This window comes from Callithrix jacchus, chromosome 12, assembly GCF_049354715.1.
Source record: "Callithrix jacchus isolate 240 chromosome 12, calJac240_pri, whole genome shotgun sequence".
Classification (NCBI taxonomy): Eukaryota; Metazoa; Chordata; class Mammalia; order Primates; family Cebidae; genus Callithrix; species Callithrix jacchus.
In genome coordinates this window covers 22,083,817-22,105,243 of record NC_133513.1, presented here as the reverse complement: position 1 = coordinate 22,105,243, position 21,427 = coordinate 22,083,817, and the positions used below count along the sequence as shown (strand labels likewise).

At 41.9% G+C, this 21,427-nt stretch overlaps 1 protein-coding gene across 7 annotated transcripts in view; it reads left to right on the top strand.

The window, feature by feature from the left end:
* Positions 1-3: 3 nt before the first annotated feature.
* Positions 4-21,427, top strand: part of DCUN1D3 (defective in cullin neddylation 1 domain containing 3) — a 42,473-nt gene continuing 21,049 nt past the window's right edge. Inside the window, exons 1-3 of one of the 7 annotated variants that reach the window (XM_035267148.3) lie at positions 4-85; positions 4,244-4,317; positions 17,884-17,962. The gene's annotated coding sequence lies outside the window, so the exon portion shown is untranslated. Of the gene's footprint in view, positions 159-4,243; positions 4,318-17,883; positions 17,963-21,427 lie in introns of all 7 variants that reach the window. The other 6 variants (XM_009009288.5, XM_009009291.5, XM_009009290.5 and 3 more) reach the window with 6 other exon arrangements.

Here is a 21,427-nt window from a genome sequence, read left to right as displayed (position 1 = left end):
CGCAGATGAAGAGGAGGCGGTGGCAGTGGTGGAAGAAGAGGCGGCGGCGGCGGGGGTAGGGAGCCTGGAAACGCAAGCGGGGATGGTAGGTGGTTTGGACCCGCCGGGCCGCCGTCGTTTCCAGAAAGGGTTTGACTGGAGGAACCTCTGGAGCAGCTGTGAGTTTTGGGGAGGGGGGAGTTAAGGAAAAGGCGGGGGGGGGGGACATTGAGAGATGAAGGGGCGAGGGTTGGGTACCTTCGAGAAAGGGGGGTGGCAAGGGAGGAGTGGAAGTCAGCGCGTTGTCTGGACTGGTCCCTCTGGAAGAAGAGGCTGTGAGGGGAGCCTGTGGCGTGTCAGCTGCAGGGCTCAGAAAACTTACCTACTGTCCCTGCCTCCCCATGGCCAGCACCCCTCAACCCAGGGCCTGGGAATCAGGGGTTGGAACTGCCCTGGAGTAGGTGCAGACTCTGGTCCTGTGTCCTGGGTGAGCGCTGTGAGGTAGGAACCCAAGGGGGAGGTGGTGGGCGAATCTCCCAGCTCCCTCCGCCCTCATTTCCCTCCCCACCCCCATCCTTCTCTTTAATCATTAACAACCTGGAATTAAGGGGCTTAGACCTGAAGGCCTTTCTCTGCACCTTTGCTGTAAACGGTAACCATCTGTGTTCGAGGTAATGGGGCTGGAGGCTTTGCCTGTATCCTCTGTAGGAAGTGGGACGGGGTGACAAATGTATTGTTTGCCCTCCCCCCCACTTCTCACCTCTCATCCTCCCCCATGCACACCCCTGGTTTCCACTTTAATTCTCTGGCTGAGTGGCAATTGTTTTTTTTTTTTTTTTTTTTGTTCTTCCCCTTTCTTCCTTTATGCCACTTAGTGCCTTGGTTACCTCTTTTGAATTTGGTGTTCAGCCTCTATCCCAGATCTTAACTGCAAGCTTTGTAATACTTCACACAGGCTGTCACGTTGGGAGTACCTCTGACGCCGGGTGGCTCCGATTATAATGAGCATTTTCTTTTATGAATACTGGAGTTCCAAAGCCTTTGCAAGGAATCCTGAATGGCATCATAGCCCAGGAATCAAGGTCTCTTGCTCAAAATACTTTATGTGTGAGGAATTTACATGTTGTTAGCTCTTCCCAAAATGATTTGCTAGGCTAATTCTGGATTTCTGTGTTTCTCTCCACCCACTTTTCATGATGCACTTCAGAGAACAGACAACCCCATATTACTTTTTTGTTTCTACAATTGGACAATAGCTCTTTTATCTTTTTCTCCATTTGTGTGTGGCACAGGAATCTTCAGTGACATTCAGCTTGTGCTGATTTTCATCTTTATGTAGCTGATTCTTTGTGTATAGGGGGTCCTAAATGAGACAATGTGATTTGTTTAGTTTGTTTGGTTTTAAGGGCGAATACAAACCAATAACGGATATGAAAAAAATTGTTTGAAGAAAGCAGAGAATGGAAAGAAGGCCTCTTTGTTGATATGCTGTTAGTTTAAAAAAAAAATCACCAAGGAGCACTCTTCTAGCCTCTCATACAGATTTCAGAGTGAAGAGTAATGATTTTCCTTTTGATGTTGATATATTCTTCGGAAATCTTTTGTAGGATCTGAAACTGTTTTCTGAAGAACTTTAAGAGGTAGTGCCCACATTTTAAAGAGTTTTTTTTTTGTTTGTTTTTTTTCTTAAGAGACAGAGTTTCATCATGTTGTCAGGCTGGTCTCGAACTCCTGACCTCGTGATCTGCCCACCTCTGCCTCCCAAAGTGCTGGGATTACAGGCGTGAGCCACCAGGCCCGGTCTTAGGAGTCCTTTGATTAGAAAGTGCCCATTAAATCCTGTCCTTCTGTAACTGAGCTTGATAGGCATAGCGCTAGGAATATCTGATGCTAGGAAGTCCTGTTCAGGACTTTCAGACCCTATGAAACAGAATATTTAATGCCTTGATTGTACCAGTAACAGCATGTGTAGGTGTTTCACAAAAATACAACAGAAGAATGACTACTGTTCTCACTTTAACTGATTTGGAACCTAGTTTGCCATTGAATAAAAAGTCCACAATTCATTAATTCAGCAAACATTTATTGACTGCTAAGTGCTAGCCAGTGTTTCAGGCACTGGGTGTACAAAGGTGAACACAAGCAAAAGGTTCACCCTCTCATGGAGCTTACATCAGAGTGGGAGCTGGGGAGGGGGGGAGGGAGAGAGAGAGAGAGAGAGAGAGAGAGAGAGAGAGAGAGAGAGAGAGAGAGAGAGAGAGAGAGAGAGAGAGAGAGAAGAGAGAATGTATACTCCAGTAATTCAGATTTTGATCAAGTGCTGAAGAAAATAAGAGTGATGTGATAGGAAGTGCCTTAACTGTAGATATGGTTAAATAGGACCTTTCTGAGGAGGTGACACTTAAGTTGAGCTTTAAGTATAAAGAAGGAGCCAGCCAAAGACAAGGGGAAGATCCTTCCAGGTTCAGGGAACAGCTGGTGCAGAAAGTGGCCGCTATGTGCCTGTCAAAGTCCAGGCAATGGGAAGAAAGGGTCAGGCTAGGTGGGAGGTAGTGGGAAGAGGATGGGTTGGGTAGGTAATAGACAGAGCTTAGTGAACACCAGGAAGGTTTGGAGATAAGGTCAGAGAGGTGGATGTGGGGCTCAGAATAGGTAGGCAAACAAAGTAAGAGCCAGAAGAAGGAGGAAGTAAAAAATGATGCTGCTTGTTGACTAATTCTATTGCCTTAACTAGGGTCTTACACTTACTGTTTTTGCAGATACTGGTGGACTATCATAATAAAAAAAAAAGTCACTCTGCTGAGTGGGAGAGGAAGAGGCAGTGGTCACCTGGGTCTTTTCTAGCAGATAAATCTCGAGCTGAGTGTTCAGATTTCAGCAGGATGTTCAATTGAGGGCACACCTCTTTCCTTATTTTGTCTTATATGCTGCTATTTAAAACTGCATAATATGTTCTCTGAATGTGTTCTAGTATACGAATACTCCTTTGCTTCCAGCTCTGCATGTATTTAAAGTTGAAAGATTGGGCAAGTGTTAATAACATGCCCTTGTCAGTCTACCAAGATGTCCATCAGGATCTAAGTTTCAGGTTGTCTTTTGTAGGGAGGCAGAGTTTATGTTGCAATAGTTCCACTCTTGTCTGGTCCTCCTGATGACTAGTAACGCTCAGGTGTAGGTTGGTGCTAAACATTCACTCAGTGGATTACATTAGATAAATTACCATTATGGGGCTCAATTCCACTGTGTTGGCATCTTTGTGTTGGCATGTAACCAAGGGATGTAACCTACTTTTGCCTCCTGCTGGGGGCATTCATCTCCAATAATGTACTGCTTTTCAGCCTCACCTTGACCAGATTGTCCACTTGAGAGGCCCAATCATGACTCCTTGATTTGGCCCTCTTGAGCCATGTCACAGTGGGCTGAAACAGAATATGCTTTTTTCTTCTTTTGAACCCCACAACAGTGACTAGTGTGTTCTTTGAGTGAATTGGCTCTTTGAGCCAGGCGGTTGAGAGACTTAAATGTTGCTTGGGCTATTTGTAGTAAACTCAGTATTAGAAATGCTAAGTAAAACCTTTTAATGTTTGGAGAAAACGATCAGAAATTGAAGACTTGTCACCTGTTTTAGGTTCTAGTATTCTAGTGGCAGCTGTGGAAGGACTGTCGAAAACGTGAACAGAGCTTTCTGTGCAGTTCTAAGGTTAATGAAGGGGACGAGGTAGATCCTGGTACTGAATTACTAATTCTGACTTGACTGCAAACAGAAGGTCTTTTAGTTAGCAAGCAAATGACTAAAGTAAACAGCTAGGAACAGGCAAACAGCTTCACTCTCCCTACTAGAGTATCTCCAAGGAATAGAGAATCGATAGTGAGATTTATTAATTTAATTATTTGGCTTTCGCCCAGGTTAAAGATTTTGGATTTAACTCATATGCTAATGCTGGGCATAAAATGCTCTATCCGATGGGTTACTAAGCTCTCCACTTCATCTTTATTTCAATGGTTTATTGTAACTCAAGTATGAAAATATCCTGTAGGCTGAAGTTTCATCAGTCAGTTTGGAGACTGGTGGCTCTTTTCTAATTTTTGAAAGAGGGTGGATGGGTAGGAGGGGACTTGAACACAAGGGGAAGCCATTGACTCCTACATTGGCTACTAATTGTGTTTGGGGAAAGAATCTGCAAAATTAAGCGAATTGGATCCTTGGAGCTGGGCTGGCCTTGTAATTTAGGGTACGAGTGGATTTGTTTCTTACACTTTGCAGGCTTTTGGACAAACTCTTCTGAAAGGTGGGCAACCTAGAAAGCCAGCTGATGCCACTTGCTATTGCAGTTGTGGGTAAGTGGTTTTGCCTCGCATTACACGACTTAAAGGTACTCTGATTTTGCTGCTGTTTTGGTATACAGATGCTCTTTGACTTACAATGGGTTACCTTTGATAACCCCATCGTAAGTTGAAGGTATTGTAAGTAAAAAATGCATTTAATATACCTTACCTACTGAACTTCATAGCTTAGCCTAGCCTCCCTTAAACATGCCAAGAACATTAGCCTGCAGCTGGGTAAATGTATCTAACAAGGCTATTTTATAATAAAGTATTGAATAGCTCATGTAATTTATTGAACAAATACTCGAAGTGAAAAACAGAATCGTTGTATGAGTACTTGAAATAGTCAGGGACTGTTTACGTGTGCTGTAGGAAGAAGTGTTCATTGTACACTAGCTGCCAGTTGTTTTGAGGCAAAGTGGTAGCTTAGGTTGAAATGATGGTAATGATGTGGTAACTCCTGTCTCCCCAGGTCTTGATAACTGAAAATTATCTCTTTGTGTCTGTTTATAGATGTTGATACAAGTGAACCAGAATCCGTTCTCCCTGTTCTGAAGCTCTTTCCATAATGGACCAGGGTTAATTGAGTTAGTGTCTTTCAGTTCAAATCTAGTTTCACTAGTTCTTATGTTCATTTTTCTAGATGATGATGAGTCCTATTTCTTTTGGGTGGTGGGAAGAGATTACTACAGAACTTGACGGTTTAATTAGTAAATAATTACAAACTAGAGCTTAACTTATTTATATCCCCTTGGTATCCTGGGGGATTGGTTTTGGACCCCTTAGGTACTAAAATTTACAAATGATGAAGGCTGTTATATAAAGTGGTAGTATATGGGAAGGTGCAGGGGTGACGGTGGTGCACATCTGTAGTCTCAGCTACTCAGGAGACATTTCTAGATTACTTATAATACCTAATTCAGGTTGGACGTGATGGCTCATTCCTGTAATCTCAGCACATTAGGAGGCTGAGGTAGGAGGATGGCTTGGAGGCCAGGAGTTCAAGTCTAGCTTTAGGCAACATAGTCAGACCCTGCCTCTACAAAAAATTTTAAAAACTTAGCCAGGCATGGTGCTGCATGCCTGAAGTCCCAGCTACTAGGGTCACTAAGGCAGGAGAACTGTTTGAGCCCAGGAAGTTGAGGCTGTAGTGAGCCGTGATAGAGCCACTTAACTCCAGCCTAGGTGACAGAGCAAGACCCCATCTCAAAAACAACAGCCAAATACAACATAAATGGTATGGAAATAGTTACTATACTGTATTTTTAAAAATTCATATTTTTATTGTTGTATTATTATGTATGTATTTTCCAAATATTTTTGATCTGTGGTTGGTCGAATTTGCTGATGTAGAAACTGTTGATACAGATGGCCAATTGCACTGAAAATGAGAGGAAAAGGTTAGAAGTGGCTCAAACTCTTACTCTTTGAAGTTGTGATATGTTGAAAGAAGAGAATGGCAGAGAGGGAAATGCCAAATCATTTTCTTTAAGATGTGTGCAAATGAGACCTTCTTTAAATATACATCAGAATGGGGAAGCTTAGTAAAGCTTCGTAAATCACCACCTCAGTCCTGAGGTGATTAGCTCTTGTGGCAAAATAAGTCACCTGTGCCCAGTGCCTGGTACCAGCCTGGTTGCATGTAAAGGCAGACTGCTGATGATGACTCCTACCTTCCTGAGGGCTTGGCCTTGTTCAGGAGTGTCATTTGAGCTGTGTTATGTTGTTGAGCTTAGGATTGAATTGCCTCACAGAAACTTAGATGGCATAGTGTTGGGAAGCATCGTCCCTGATCCTTTTGTGCCCTGCCCTCTTTGAGGGCTTCACAGCAGGACCTGGTGACTAGAAATAATTCTGTCACTTGGGCCTGCAGATTCAGACCAGGTCTGATGACTGACTACAGATCTCAGATAGCAGCAGTGTGTAGTGTGGCACTCTTCATTTTTGAGACACTTAGCATCTTGGAACCACTGCCCCTCTTTCTGCCTGTTGGTCCAGGAGAAAGTGTTGGAAAGACCTGCCCTTTTAAATTTATTATGTTTTTATTTATTTTTTGAGACAGAGTCTCACTCTGGCCTGGGCTGGAATGCAGTAGCATGATCAGGGCTCACTGCAGCCTCAACCTCCTAGGCTCAAGCAATCCTCCTGTGTCAGCCCCGCTGAGTAGCTGGGACTACAGGCATGCACCACAATGCCCAAACAATTTATTATACTTTTAGTAGAGATGGGGTTTTGCTGTGTTTCCCAGGCTAGTCTCGAACTCCTCACCTCAAGTGATCTGCCCACCTTAGCCTCCCAGTCTGGGATTACAGGCATGAGCCACCACACCTGGCCTGCCCCTTTATTTTAGTAGCAGATTGTTCCCACGCAAGCCACAGAATTGGGTTACAGCTTTTAGCTCTCTATCATTCATGGTGGGTTTGAACTCTATGCAGTGTTTGCCTAAAGTGGATTAGTATGTGTTCTGTAATTTTGATTTTGAACAAGTCTCAAGACATAGCATAACTACACTGAGTGCTGTTAATTCCTCTTCCTGACGTTAGGAGAAGCAGGAAAAAGTCAGATCCTTTTGCAGAATCTTAGCATATTTGGTGTTTATTTCAAGCTAGGCTTTGAGGAGCCCTCTCTAGCCACTGTTGAAGTATGCTTGTGGCAGGGATGAGGGTTTTGCTGTTTTCCTTCCGTTTCACATTACTACTTCAGTCTGTGAAAAGTTACTGTAATCTTCTGTTATATTGGGCTACCCTATAAGAAAATGTTCTGAGGCCGAAAACAGGTTGAAAAGTGGTGTTTTTTAGTGGGAAAACAGAAATCAAGAAACATGAGTAGGCTGGGCATGGTAGTATACTGCATGCATGTAATCCCAGTATTTTGGATGAGGCAGGAGAATCGCTTGATTCTAGGAATTTGAGACCAGTCTGGGCAACACAGTGAGATCCCATTTTACAAGAAATAAGAAAAAGGAGCTGGGCATGGTATTGTACACCTGTAGTGTCAGCTGCTCAGGAGGCTGAGGCAGCAGGTTGAGGCTGCAGTGAGCTGAGATTGCACCACTGTACTCTAACCTAGGTGACAGAGTGAGACCCTGTCTTATTTAAAAAAAAAAAAAAAAAGATGAGTAAATGCTTAATGTTACAGAGCAAGCTATAGGCAGCAGCAGGGCTAGAATCAGGCCTTCTCTTCACTAATTATTCTTCTCTCTGTTGCACTATATCTGTCAAACAAGTCAGTGTAGGCATTCAATAAAGTTCGAGTTTAATTGAATCCTTGGTGTTTGGACTCTGTATTCTTGGGTTCAGTACTCAAACATTTTGTCACAAACTATTTATCTTTCAAAGAAGATTTCTTATAGTGAATCATATGCGAAGCAAAGTTATTAATGGGTAAAAGGGTGGGAGGCTTCTTAGTTTTATTAGTGGTTGTGGATACTTAATAGAGAGCTGGCCTTTTTTCTTCAGAATATTCTGAAAGTGACCATATTATCTTCAAATACGAGTTGAGGCATTATCCCTGCAAGTTTTATTTTTCCCCCCAAATCAAACCCCAAAATGGTCAGTACACTGTAAGTTTTTTAGATAAGCAAGTGAGCATGCTCTCGAACACCTGTGCAAAATGCTGAGACAGACTTCCATTTCCTGTGACCTGCCCTGGAATCTGAAGAGGAAAATCCAGGTGGCTCCATGGACAGAACAGCTTTTGAACAGCTCTGTGTAAATAACCACCATGGCCATGCATTCCTTATTTAAAAAAAAAATCTGTAAAGCAAGTTGGCTTTCAATTAAATAGTTGCTGTATATCTGCTTAATGATATGCCTAGGAAGTGTTCTTTAAACAGGAGGGGGAGATGAGGAATACCATTACAGGGAGGGCAACGGGATTCTAGCAGTGTGGGTCCTACGAGACAGCGTCCAGGGGCACACTGGAAGTCTCAGGCCCTCTGAGGAGGTGTTTTCCCAGTTGTGACATTTTCTTCCTTCTCAGTAAGTGGAATTAGAGAGTGAGGAAAGATGGGGTGACTGCTCTGTGTCTGCTTTTGAGAATGTTGTCAGGTTCGTTTTCTTTTAGAAAATTAGTTGTTCTTTGAAATAACTAGTCACTTGTTCAGTCATTTACTCAAAATGGTGTATCTCATGACCATGGTGAGGAGCATTCTGCTTGAGTTTCCTAACTTTTTATGAAAGAGAAAAGCCTAATGACTTCAAGAGCATTAAGATGAGAAGTTAAGTTGGCGGAGATGAGTATGTGTAGGGTCGCTGCCTTTGAGACGGCATGGTGGTGGTGGCATTGTGGACTGGGAGAAATGCCCATGAGCGGTCTAGCTGGGAGAGGGTGGAAAATACTAACAGTGCACTCACTGGGGACAGAGGGTAGGGATTGGCCACAAGATTGGCCAACTCCAGGGAATGCCATTCCCAAGGAGGGGACAGGGCCCTGTGGAGTTGGGCAGTGCATTGGCCCTGGCCAGGGCTCTGAACACAAGTCATCTCTCCCCCAACTGGAAAGCATATTTCTGCCTAAGAGGGATGAGTGCAGGGACACAGTGACTGGTTTGGCCAAACTGGTCTCCAAGATGGACTAATCAACCATAATCTAGAGTTATCCCTGGTCCCAGCTAGACCACTGATAGGCATTTCTCCCCAATCCCCATCCAGCCCACAGTATCACCATCAACACCACTGAGCCCTCTCAGAGGTCGGCTACCCTACACGTACTCCTCTCTGACAACTTAACCTCCTATCTTGGAGACCAATCATGCTTATGGACTGCGGGCCAAATCCCCCCCTGCCGAGATCCTCTCTTAGGGCTTTATTTTGACAAATCAGAAGTTGGTAAACCAGAGGGATTATAATTATTTGTGTACATTTGAGTGTGTGGTTAGAGAACACTGGGTGGTTGCTCTTGACATTTAACAATGTTTGCTATCCAAATGGAACAGTTACATGTCACTTATTGAGGTAATTAATTATTCTCTTGTGGAAACTGTAATATGGAAAAAAAAAACCTACTAATTAAAGAAAATTGGCTGGGCACAGTGGCTCACACCTGTAATCCCAGCACTTTGGGATGTTGAGGTGGGTGGATCATGAGTTCAGGAGTTGAAGACCAGCCTGGCGAAGGCGGTGAAACCTTGTCGCTACTAAAAATACACAAATTAGCCAGGCACAGTGGCAGGCGCCTGTAATTCCAGCCACTCAGAAACTGAGGCAGGAGAATTGTTTGAACCAGGGCAGCAGAGGTTACAGTGAGCTGAGATTGAGCCACTGCACTCCAGCCTGGGCGATAAGAGTGCCATACCACCCAAAAAAATCATTTTTGACTTCACATTTGTATACCATCCACATTCTCTTTGGCAGGCCAACTTAGTTTAGCCTTTCTTCTTTAAAAATTAAAAAATTTTCCATAGGACCTGATTTTCTACTAGTGCCATCCTGCAAGCAGTGCTCTGAATTGGTGACAGGCGTAGATTTAATTATTAAATCAAGCAGGGAAGTGGCTTCTGAGTATCAGGATGGTTAGTTTTAGTGTGGACCTCTTAATGAGGTTGTTAAAATTATATCATTCCAACAGTTCTTGGGCAGCAATTGAGTGTCCACCAGTTCAGTTCTATTTCTGTACGGAGTTAGCATAGACCCCACATGTTAATTTTTGTTTTTTGTTTACAGAGACCAGGTCTCGCCCTGTTGCCCAGGCTAGAATGCAGTGGTACTATCATAGCTCACTGTCATTTCAAACTCCTGGGCTCAAGTGATCTTCCTACCTCAGCCTCCCAAGTAGCTAGGACCAGAGGCACACGCCACCATGGCTGGCTAATTTAAAAAAAAAATTTTTTTTGTAGAGATGAGGTCTTACTATGTTGCCCAGGCTGGTCTCAAACTCCTGCCTCAAGTGATCCTCTTGGCCTCTCAAAGCGCTGGGATTACAGGTGTGGGCCCCCAGACCCTGAGACCCCACATATTACTTACTCGTTCCCTCAAAATTGCCTCACTTCAGATGCCAGCTGCAGGCATTGGGTATTCCTACAATATCCAAACTTCTGCCCAGGAGACCATAAATTTGGATGTTCCCATGACCTCCCCATCCCAGGTTTGATAATTTGCTGGCATGAGTCACAGAACTCAGTAAAACATGATATTTAGGATTACAGTTTTGTTATAAAGGATTTATTTATAACTCAGGAACAGCTGAATAGAAGAGATGCATAGGGCAAGTTATGTGTTAGGGGGTGCAGAGCTTCCATGCCCCTTCTGGTGTGCCACTCCTAGCTCGTAGATGCTTTTACCAACCCAGAAGCTCTCCCAGCCTCATTGTTTCGGAGTTTTAATTGAGGTTTCATTATATAGGCATGATCATTGACCATTGGTGATTGAACTTTGTCTCTAGCCAGCCCTTCCCTCCCTGGAGCTCAGAAAATAGGGCTTTGAAGTCTAATCATGTGCTTGGTCTTTCTGGCTTGGCCAGCCTTTCACTGGAAACTATAAGGGCCCATGGTGAAATCACCTTGTTAGCATAAACTCTGGCATGTGCTCCAGAGGGTTCTTCATGAATAACAAAAGACAGCAGAAAATTCCAAGGGTTTTAGGCGCTCTGGCAGGAACAAGAGACAAAGACCAAATATATTTTTCTTATACAACGTTAGTACTCCAGTTGTGTATCTTGTAAGTAGTAATGGAATAAGGCTACCTAAAGTTGATTTAAATAATTAACAATTGACATTTCTTGACATACCAGATACTGCAAATTGATTAGCTTTAGATTATAAGGAGCAAATTCTTCTTCAGTCAGTGTAAAATGGCTTTCCCAGATTATGCAGTATTCTTGAACTTCAAAGGTACATTAGGTCTAGAGTTTTCTAATGCAAGAAACAAGCTTATTTATAATGCAGATTTCGTGTTACCATTTCCCCCGTCCCCCCAGACAGAGTCTCACTCTGTTGCCCAGCCTGGAGTGCAGTGGCAAGATCTTGACTCACTGAAATCTATCCCTCCCGAGTTCAAGCGAGTCTCCCACCTCAGCCTCTTAAGTAGTTGGGATTACAGGCACGTGCCACCATGCCTGGCTATATATACTTTTTGAGACAATCTTGCTCTGTTGCCCAGGCTGGGATGCAGTGGTGCAATCTTGGCTCACTGCAACCTCTGCCTCTTGGGCTCCAGCTCTGCCTCAGCCTCCCGAGTAGTTGGGATTACAGGCATGTGCCACCACACCCGGCTAAATGTTGTATTTTTAGTAGAGGTGAGGTTTCACTATGTTGGCCACACTGGTCTCAAACTTATGACCTCAAGTGATCTGCCCACCTCAGCTGCCCGAAGTGCTGAGATTACAGACGTGAGCTTCTGTGCCTACCCCTGGCTAATTTTTGTATTTTTAGAAGAAACAGCATTTAACTATGTTGGCCAAACTGGTCTCAAACTCCTGACCTCAAGTGATCCACCTGCCTTGGCCTTCCAAAGTTTTGGGATTACAGGTGTGAGCCACCGTGTCTGGCCCATGCTACCTTTTACTATGACTTGTAAAAAGGTTTAGCTGTACATAGTGGGCCAGGCACAGTGGCTTATGCCTGTAGTCACAGCACTTTACAAGGCCTAGCAGGGAGGATCACTTAAGCCCACGAGTTCAAAACCAGCCTGGGCAACATGGTGAAACCCTGTCTCTACAGAAAATACAAAAGTTAGCCAGGCATGGTATTACGTGCCTGTGGTCCCAGCTACTTGGGAGACTGAGGAGAATCACCCAAACCCGGAAAGTTGAAGCTGTAGTGAGCTGTGATCGTGCCACTGCACTCTACCCTCAGTGACAAAGTGAGACCCCATCTCAAAACAAACAAACAAACAAAAAATAGATGTACATAGTGCATTGGTTAAGAGAGTATAGGTTCTAGAGTTAGTCTGGGTTTGAATCTGAACTTTATCACCTACTTGCCACTTGACTGTGGATGAGCCACTTCTCTCTCTAAGCCTCAGTTTCCTCAAATATGGAGTGAGGATAATCACAGTAAATAGTTGTGAGGATTCAATAAGATAGTGCATTTGACGGACATGGGACAGTGCTGGGCATATAAATGAACATTTCATAACATTAGCTATTACTGGCTACATGGCATCCATTGCTATGCCCACCTGGATGGCAGCTAACTCCCAAAGCCAAGAGTCATGCATATAATTTTGCCTCCTCTTATAGTCAGTTTATGGGAAAGTGTGTAAAGATTGCTAGGCACACAGTAGATACAAGTTATCTATCATTTGAAAATAAAACCTGTCCTCTGGGTATCTGGGAAATACACTAGTGACTCCGTAATGGAAACTTCCAGCGTGTTTCCAAAGCTGGCCTAAAATCCAGAGATGGAAAATCTTCCTCCTGAAACCCTATAGAGCCTGTATGAGTCTAGCAATGGGGACAGGGGCTAAGATACTGTAGGATCAAAAATTGGGAAACTGATCCAGGAGACATTTTTATCTTTGGCTGTATGCCTTGAGGTTCCGTGAGTAGGGCAAAAACACATTAGACTTTGGGAAAGGAAATAGATTTATTTCAGCCAGTCTAAATAATGTTTGACAGAGTCTCAGATAAAGTGAAAAGCCCAAATCCACATGCAAAAAGGCTTCCTGACTGCTTAGAGTTTACTTGTTGGTGAATTCCTCTGAGGCCAGATCTCTAATTCTTCCTGTAGCTCAACTACCAAGAGAATTTACCATAGTGGGACTGCCACTGGACTAAGTTCTTGGTTCTAGTCAAGACCCTGCCACCATTGCTGTTTTTCCCTGGGCAGATCACATCCCCTCTCAATCTGTTTCTTTAACTATGACATAAAGGATTTAATACTAAATCACTGTTTCTCAAAGTGTGGTTTTGGTTACACTTGTAATTGATGTGCTGCTGAAATGAACACTCATGTGTTTTATGTACTGCTGATGGTGCATGAGATGATTTTTGGTGTTACATGATGAATACTTTTCATTTACTAGTTCTGTTTTTTTAATGTGTATGAATGAAAACATAACTATCGCATCACACACATGAATTCATGGACAATAGTGCTTAGGATGATACTAAAGTCATGTCAAAAGACAAAATTGCAACCAGTTTAGTTTCCACATCTCAATTGGCTGTATTGCAATTCTAGAATTTGGCAATGTTTCATTCCATAATATAGAGTAAGTATTTAGATGAGCTAAGCAGGAGTTGGCTTTGTAGATGGAAGGGCTGAAGAAAGCACAAGCAAAGAACAAAGAGTGTATCAGTCCTTTCAAAGCTACTTTTCTTGTAAGGCAGGACAGGGAGACAGAACAATAGAGAAATAACTGATTAGTTAACATCAGATTACTTCTGACTTTTGTGTTTGTGTGTAAGGAAAAGCTAGGGAACTTTATTGTCATGCCAATTGAAGATTTAAACTTGCACTTTGGGAAGTTGGATATTATCTCTTTCTCTTGGTTTCTTGGAAGGTCAGATAACAAACTTAGTTTGGGCATGAGTGACTCCATTTTGATTTTTAGTCTGGTCTCTTGGAGCCTAGTGCAAGAGCTTAGTCCAGAACCATAGCCTCTATCATTTTTATTTAACAGTAGATACAGTTCTTAAAAAAGCTTTTAAGAAAAATATTAAGTAAACAGTAGTTGGGATGGTAAAGACGGTATATGAATGGCTGCAGTTTGTAGGTTCCAAGACTCAATAACTCTAGTGCAATGCTGCACCTTAGAGTCTTTGTGGTGATGGCCAAAGTTGGGCAGGTCCAAATTTCAGGATTTAAAGACTTGCCTTCAGAAGTCTCAGGCAAAAAAAATCCTTGACTAACTCTAGCAAATTGACAGATTTCCTTTTTTGCATTCATGGCAAAAATACCCAGAAATAGCCTATGTAGAATTTAAAATATCATAGACATTAGTAGTGGTAGCTTTTTTTATTTCCAATGAAAAACTGATTAATGTTGCCTCTTTCGCCAGCAGTTTCCCTGCAACCTGGATTGTTCCTTGGTTCCTCATTGTTTGGTGTTGGGACTTTCCATGTTAGAAGTTAGGGTCTGACTTGTTCTGTTGGGGTGGGAGAAAAAGCCTAATTGCTTCTTGAACCCAAGCCAGTGCATGAATTCAAAGCTTTGTCCCATCTCAAGAGCTGACCTGTACATTACTCTTGGAGACTGCTTTAAAGGGACAGCGTGACATGTGCCCTAAAATGACATTAAAGATTGAGGCAGGCAGTATTTAAAATCTCATTTCACTTTGTCATATTGCTCATAATTCAGCATAGTGGGGTCTTCAGAAGGAAGACGAATAGTGGTAGAAATAATACAGACTACTGTGGGAGGTACTTTCTTTTTCAGTAAAACCCAGAATAAAACGGAAATCTCTGTTGAGCAAGCTTTCAGATGTCCTCTGTGGTATTTTGAGTTTTTTTTTAAGCCTTAATTACCTGTAATCCCTAGACATTTTCTGTGTATCTAAACACTGTCATCCTTCATTATCTACATTTAAGTGTTGGTCTGTGTTTTGCAAATGATTTTGTTCTAAATTAACATGGTGTGAAGGGCCATAGATCTGGTATAGCTCCTTGTAATAGTTATTTAGTGTTTCAAATTTTAGTTTTAAAAAATTGCGATAAAGATGGTTCCAAGTCTGGTATCTTTCTGTGCCAAGTGTTACTAGTGAAGGTTAAAATAGAACAAAACGGTGGCAGTGATATAGCCCAAGAATATTCTTCTACTTTATGTTATTTACTTATTTGAGACAGGGTCTGTCACTCTGTCACCCAGGCTGAGTGCAGTGGCGTAATCATGATTCACTGCAACCTCAGACTTACTTCTTTTACTTAATACAAGGTTTCTACATGACTTCATAATGAGAAACTGCCAGGTGTTTCCCAATTGAGGTGGGATCTTTGCCTCAATTCCTCATACTTTGTAAATTGATTTTGTCATTCTTGTCTTCAGAGAGAGGTCTTGACCTGTGTCATTGGGCACATTGGCAAGGGGGAAAAAGGCTTTTACTGAAGGCTATGCTTTGCAGGATAAAAAATCTGCCCTCCCACGACAATCTAATTGATGACGTGCAGCAAGCATCCTTTGAGCAGATTTTGAGTTCAGACTAAGCAACTTGCTTTTCTACTTGGATATAAAAATGACAAGACCACCTTGGTTGTAGATGTCAAGTTTGTAAAACAGCCCATTTCCCTTGGTGCGGAAGTTAGTCATTATGTGTAGGCAATGGCTGAGGAGTCTGGATACATTCTGAAAGGGGAGGGGGCCGAGTTGTGACATTTGCCCTTGGTCTGCAGACCAGGTTTTGCAAAGCTAGAGTGTTTGTTTGTTTTCTTCTCTTCTTGGGAAATTGCCGTTGGATCAGTATGTCTTGGTTAAGATCATTTGTGGGTAGCTGAGCAGTTGGGCTTTTAAAGATGTAAGCCACAGGAAAGAAGACTGTTCTTTCCCAGTGATAGAAATAATTATCTCCATGGTCGTGTAATCTCCATAAGAAGTATGAGCATTGAAGACCATACATTTAAAAACTTAAGGTATAACAGAGTCAGAAGGAAAGATGTACAAACATAGTGGCAGAGGTCAGTACTTTTGTAAGCCATTCTTACATGTTTCCAGCACCACTTATCATGTTCTTCTCATGGTGAAATAACCTTTCAGTTTATCCAGAATCTTTTTACTCCTAAAAGAAAGCCCTTTTAGAATGTTAGAAACTTGAATTTTCAGGGTAACTTCAAGTTTAAAAAAAAAGTTTAATTGACTTAATCTTTAACTCTGACTTTAAAACTTTCCTAGTCAAAGAGCTGGAATTGCTTGATTTATCAGTGCATTTGCTTTTCCAAGTTTACAGCTGTCAACCGTTGGTTGGACTAGCAGAAAGAGATAATCAAAAGTTATGCAACAGGTAAAAATCTTTCCAGTTGCCTTCTCCCCATTTGGAAGGAAACCTGTTTTTCCTTTCCTCTGAGCAGTTTGGCCTAAGCTCCTCCCCTTTATGATTTGCATATTTACTATTTGCATGCAGTACTTCAATTGATTCACTCAACAGAAAGTTCTACAGATCTCCAGTATTTAATACTTCTGATACAACCTACTTAAGCAAAAGAATTTTCAATTATGATAGCAGTTTCATAAAAGAAAACCTTTAAAGACACACTTTTAAAGTACTGAAGGTACTGAAACTCTGAAATCTGAAATGCTCCAAAATTCAGAACTTTTTGAGTCCTGACATGAGGCCCAAAGGAAATGCTCATTGAAGAATTTCAGATTTCAGATTTTTGTATTTGGGTGCTCTACTGGTAAGTTTCTACTGTTAATATCCCAAAATCTGAAATTCAAAATCCAGAAAGAACACTTCTGGTCCCAAGCACTTGGGATAAGGGATACTCAACCTGTACAAGATATTTTCTCTCTAAGAAGAACAGACTTTGTAATTTTCAAGTTAGAAATATATGAGCAAAAGACTGGCTTTCTCAGACAGAATGTGGCTCATTCATAGAGTACTTCTGAAACTAAAAACCAGTTTTGTAAGCTAAAAAATTTTGGCTTCCAAAATGTAATGCTTTCATGGTTGTATTCAAAGTGAAGAAGTGTATGTAGTCTGAATTTTTCTGAAAGACACTCTAGGATTGGATAGATGGGTTTCAAAAAGAAGAAATGTGTTTATATGCTACCAGCTACTTATTCCAACAAATTTTAGTGCCTGTTATAGATCTTGCTCTTAAGGACCTTATCGTCTGGTTGGAACATCAGACAGCAACAATTAGAAAATGTTGTAAAACCAGTGCTATAAAAATAGCAGTGCTATAAATGAAGGTGCTGAGAGGCAGAGAGGCTCTCAGTCAGTCAGGAGTCCTGTGGGAGGTCAAATCTGAGCACAAGGCAGGAAAGAGCAAGACTAGAGAAAGGAATGGGGAGGGAATCTGAGCAGTGGTAACAGTGTGTGTAAGACCACAGAGGCAGGAGAGGCCATGACATCTTGTGGAATGGCAGATGTTTCAGTATGCCCAAGGTACCCAGAATGAGAGAGGGAGAGTATTGACAATGGATGAGGCCAAATCCAGATGTATGCCTTATTAAGTTTGGGTTTTATTCTGTAGGTGAAGGAGAAGTATGAAATTATTTTGAGTAGAGACATGGCATGCTCACATATTGTATGTGTGTATGTGTTAGAAAGGTCACTCCAGTGGCAGTGTGGAAGAGAGATTGGAGGGAACAATCCTTGAAATAGATAAAACCATTTGTGAGGGTCTTGCAATATAGGTGATAGGGGGCCAAGCTCAGTCAGTCACTGTAGAGTACTGAGAAGAGGTAGATATTCAAGAGTTAGAACTTGAAAATTTTGGCTTAATCTGATGAAACTTTATCGTTTGTATGTCCCACATAGGTCAATAGGTGGAATAGCGCTCTGTTCCATATAGTCACTCAGAGACCCAGGTTGATGTAGGTTCTACTGTCTTGTAACTATACATCTGTACTTTATTGGTCACTGTCTTGGTTCATCATGGCGGAGGAAAAGTTGTCTCGGATGTCATGTGCCAACTCTACTTGTGCCTGGAGACACAAGTATCCCATCTGCCTACAGCTCATTGTGTCATTTCTGCCCACAGGTCAATGGTCAGAAGTAAACACATTTCGCCACTTAACTGAAAGGGTGCTTGGAAATTAGGGGAGCAGATGAAATGTTTGGTGAGTTTCCTCTGTCTCTGTCACAGAGTAGGGGCTTGCATAAGCTGCTTTATTTCTGAGTTTATTTCCTCATCTGTAAAATAGGGATAGCAATAGGAGCCTCCGAGAGAAGCTGTGGAGAGTAAATGCTATCATGACTGTAAATGCCTAACGTTGTGTCAGGCAGATATTGGAGGGAACCTTCATCAGGCCTGGTTGAGATTTCCAAGCAGTGGGTCATATTTCATTGGTGGGTTATAACCAACAATTAAAAAAAAAAAAAAAAAGAAAGAAAATAATGCAAATCAGTGCATCATAGAAGTAAGGGTAAATATTGGGTAGTTTATTTATTTATTTATCTATTTTTGAGACAGGGTCTTGCTCCGTCGTCACCCAGGCTGGAATGCAGGGGCATACTGATCGCTCACTGTAACCTCAAACTCCTGGGCTCAAGTTATTCTCTCCCCTCAGCCTCCTGAGTAGCTGGGACTAGAGGTGTGCATTACCACACCCTACTTTAAAAAAAATTTTTGTAGAGATGGAGTACCACTGTGTTGCCCGGGCTTGGGTACATATTTAAAAGGGTAAATATTTATGGAAGTTTTCTTTGAGTTGTACATGGATTTATATGTGTGCATTCGGTAAGGATATAAAATATTTCTCACTAAAGGTTGTAGTTAAAGTTTGATTTCTCAGTAACTCAAAGATTTATGTACAGCAAAGCAAACAAAAAAAAAAAACACTCTTTCACAGTGCGCTGTTTTGAAAGAAGCAATTTAAAGCTCCAGACTTAAAAAAAAATAGTTTTGAAAAGCATTATTAATTTAAGAATTTGAATTTTGGCTTTACTGCTACCAATCCAACACTCCTGTAATAATACCCTAGGAGGTAGGATATTATTATACCTTACCTCCTAGGGTATTATTACAGGAGTGTTGGATTGTTTTATTAGTTGGTATGTGTAAAAATGTTTTCAGAATGATGCCGGGTACGTAGTAAACCTTAGGTAACTATTTGTGGGCATTATTATGTAAAAGTGGTAGTACTCTCCATTTAGGTAGATTGGTGCAGTGCACTAGGGACATAGTAGGCGCTTATTTTTCATTTGATTCTTTAGAAAGTATCTCAGATGCCAGTTAGTCATTTTCTTTTTCTTTTTTTTGAGATAGGTTCTTACTGTCACCCAGGCTGGAGTACAGTGGCATGATCACTGCTCACTGCAGTCTAAGCCCCCTGGGCCCATGGGATCCTCCCACTTCAGTCTCCCAAGTAGCTAGAATCACAGACACGCACCACCAAGGCTGGCTAATTTTTTTATTTGTGTTTTTGTAGAGACTGGATCTCCCTATGTTGCCCAAGCTGGTCTTGAACTACTGGGCTGAAGCAATCCTGCCTTGGTCTCCACAGTGCTGGGACTGCAGGTGTTGGCCTCTACATCATGCCAAGTTGGCCCTTTTTGTGTCACCATACACTTTCCCTGTCTTCTTGGAGCTTGCAGTCTGAGATGCTGTCACTAAAACAACAGCCTTTCTCTTCTGTGTACTTTTGCTTCGGAGGCATGAATGTTTTTGTCCCAAGGGAATAAATAATGTATAATGCATTTAAGCCTTGGATGCACAATAGACATAGTAAAGTATCTTAATAAAATGTCATCTTAGGCACTTAAAAAATTCAGTGAGAAGGACTTACTGGGAGGGAGAAATTATGAAGCATTTTCTTTTCTGGTTCTTAAAATATGTTTTTGGCCTGGAAAAACAAGCATCGAAGTTGTTTTTAAGATGATTAGGTTGACTTCTCTTACAGTGAGTAGTTGGTGTCAGCAAACTCATTTGCAGTGAGAAAGATGACTGTGCCTTTAGCTGAGCAGTGGTAGATAATGATACTTCCACTTCAGTAAGCCCATTGGCAATAGTGAGTTGTAACCAGGGTGAATAGGAGTTAATCCTGGCTCCCTGGCAGAAGTAGATTTGTTATATAATTTATGATACCCAGAAGTCCTTTAGGGAGGTCTTTATTATCTTATTATCATGACAATATCCATCTAGGCCTGAAGATTAATTTTTGTTCTCATCTAGTTCCACCAGAGCGATTCTCCTAACTGAAAGGGTAGTAACTTGTTAAATGCTTGTATTTGGCTTTTGCTTTGACACAAAGGTATACTAATCAAGATTGGGTGTTAGAAATCCAGAAGTATTTCAGTTAGTGATTTATTAATTGTTGAACGGTTTTTATTTATCCTGTTAAACTGATGTAACTTCTGAAAAATGAGTCATCTTCAGGGTTTCAAGCATTTCCTCTTTGACTAGCTTCAACAAAGGTTTATCAATGTTTCTGTCTTATAGGTTGCTGCTGCAGTTCATTTGTGTCAGTCCTGCCACTGCTGAAACAAACACAGGAGGGGTGTCGGTTTGATTTTCCATCATTTGACGCAAGCAGACTTCTTAATTCTGTTGGCTGGTGGACGATCACTGTTAAACAAGCCTGCGCTATTTTTTATGACTCACTGAGAAGTCATGTGGTGGTGTGATACCCCGTCCCCAGCTACCAGTGTTTAAACTTGTAATTTTCAATATATTGTGTTAAAACAAGCTTCTAATTCTGGCTATTTTTCTTTTCAATTTTAGGCCTAAAATTGGAAGCTCTGTTTTTATAAAACAGCCTCCTAGAAAAGTCACTGGTGTTGCTATTCTCTCTCTACCCCAAATATCATAACTGGGCCTGGGGGCGGGCAGAGTCAGAGCTGGCTGTTTCACATGGTTAAGCAGAATGTGTGGGCCTGCCAGCCTGCGGAGGTGGAATCTGCTCTTTGCTTTCTCAGCAAGTACCTCTGGCTTTGGGGGCCCCTTTTACGGACTTTAGCTGTTGGCCTTTCTCACTGTCATACGAAACAAAGTTCATTGTCTCTGGTGGTGCTAAAGAAATGGAAGACCTTTATTGTCTGTATCTCTTACTCTCTTTGATAAGGTATGTGCTTCAGCCCTCCCCGTGAAAAGTAACTCTGTCATCAGGCGAAGAGTGGTATCTCAAGAGGTGTAACACTGGCCATGATTCCTTGTGTTTTAAGCAATTGAATTTCTATTTAAAGCAAGCAGTATGCAGTATTCAAAAAAGCTGCTGGCTGTTGCTCCTGCATCTCTAGACACCTAAATATGATGCTTTATTTGTCGAGGTAGGGAAGATGCAGTTCAGACCAGCAGCTTGAGGCTTTTCATTCATGGAGTGCTCCTGATTGATGAGCCCTTGGGTCTTCCTAGAGTGCTGTGTGTGGCTATGACTTCAGTAAACCCTTGGACATAACACCCTGGCTAAAAGGATGGGCAGAAGTGATTTCTGTTCATGTGAATTTTTTCTAAGGGCCTGAGTGCAGGTCAAAAAGAGACATGACAGGTTGAACGTCTCCCTATTTTAGCTTCATATTCTGGCTTTTGCTATGTTTAAGGTGAAAATTAGCTTGTGAAGTGAGGAGAGATAGAATCGTGTACTGCT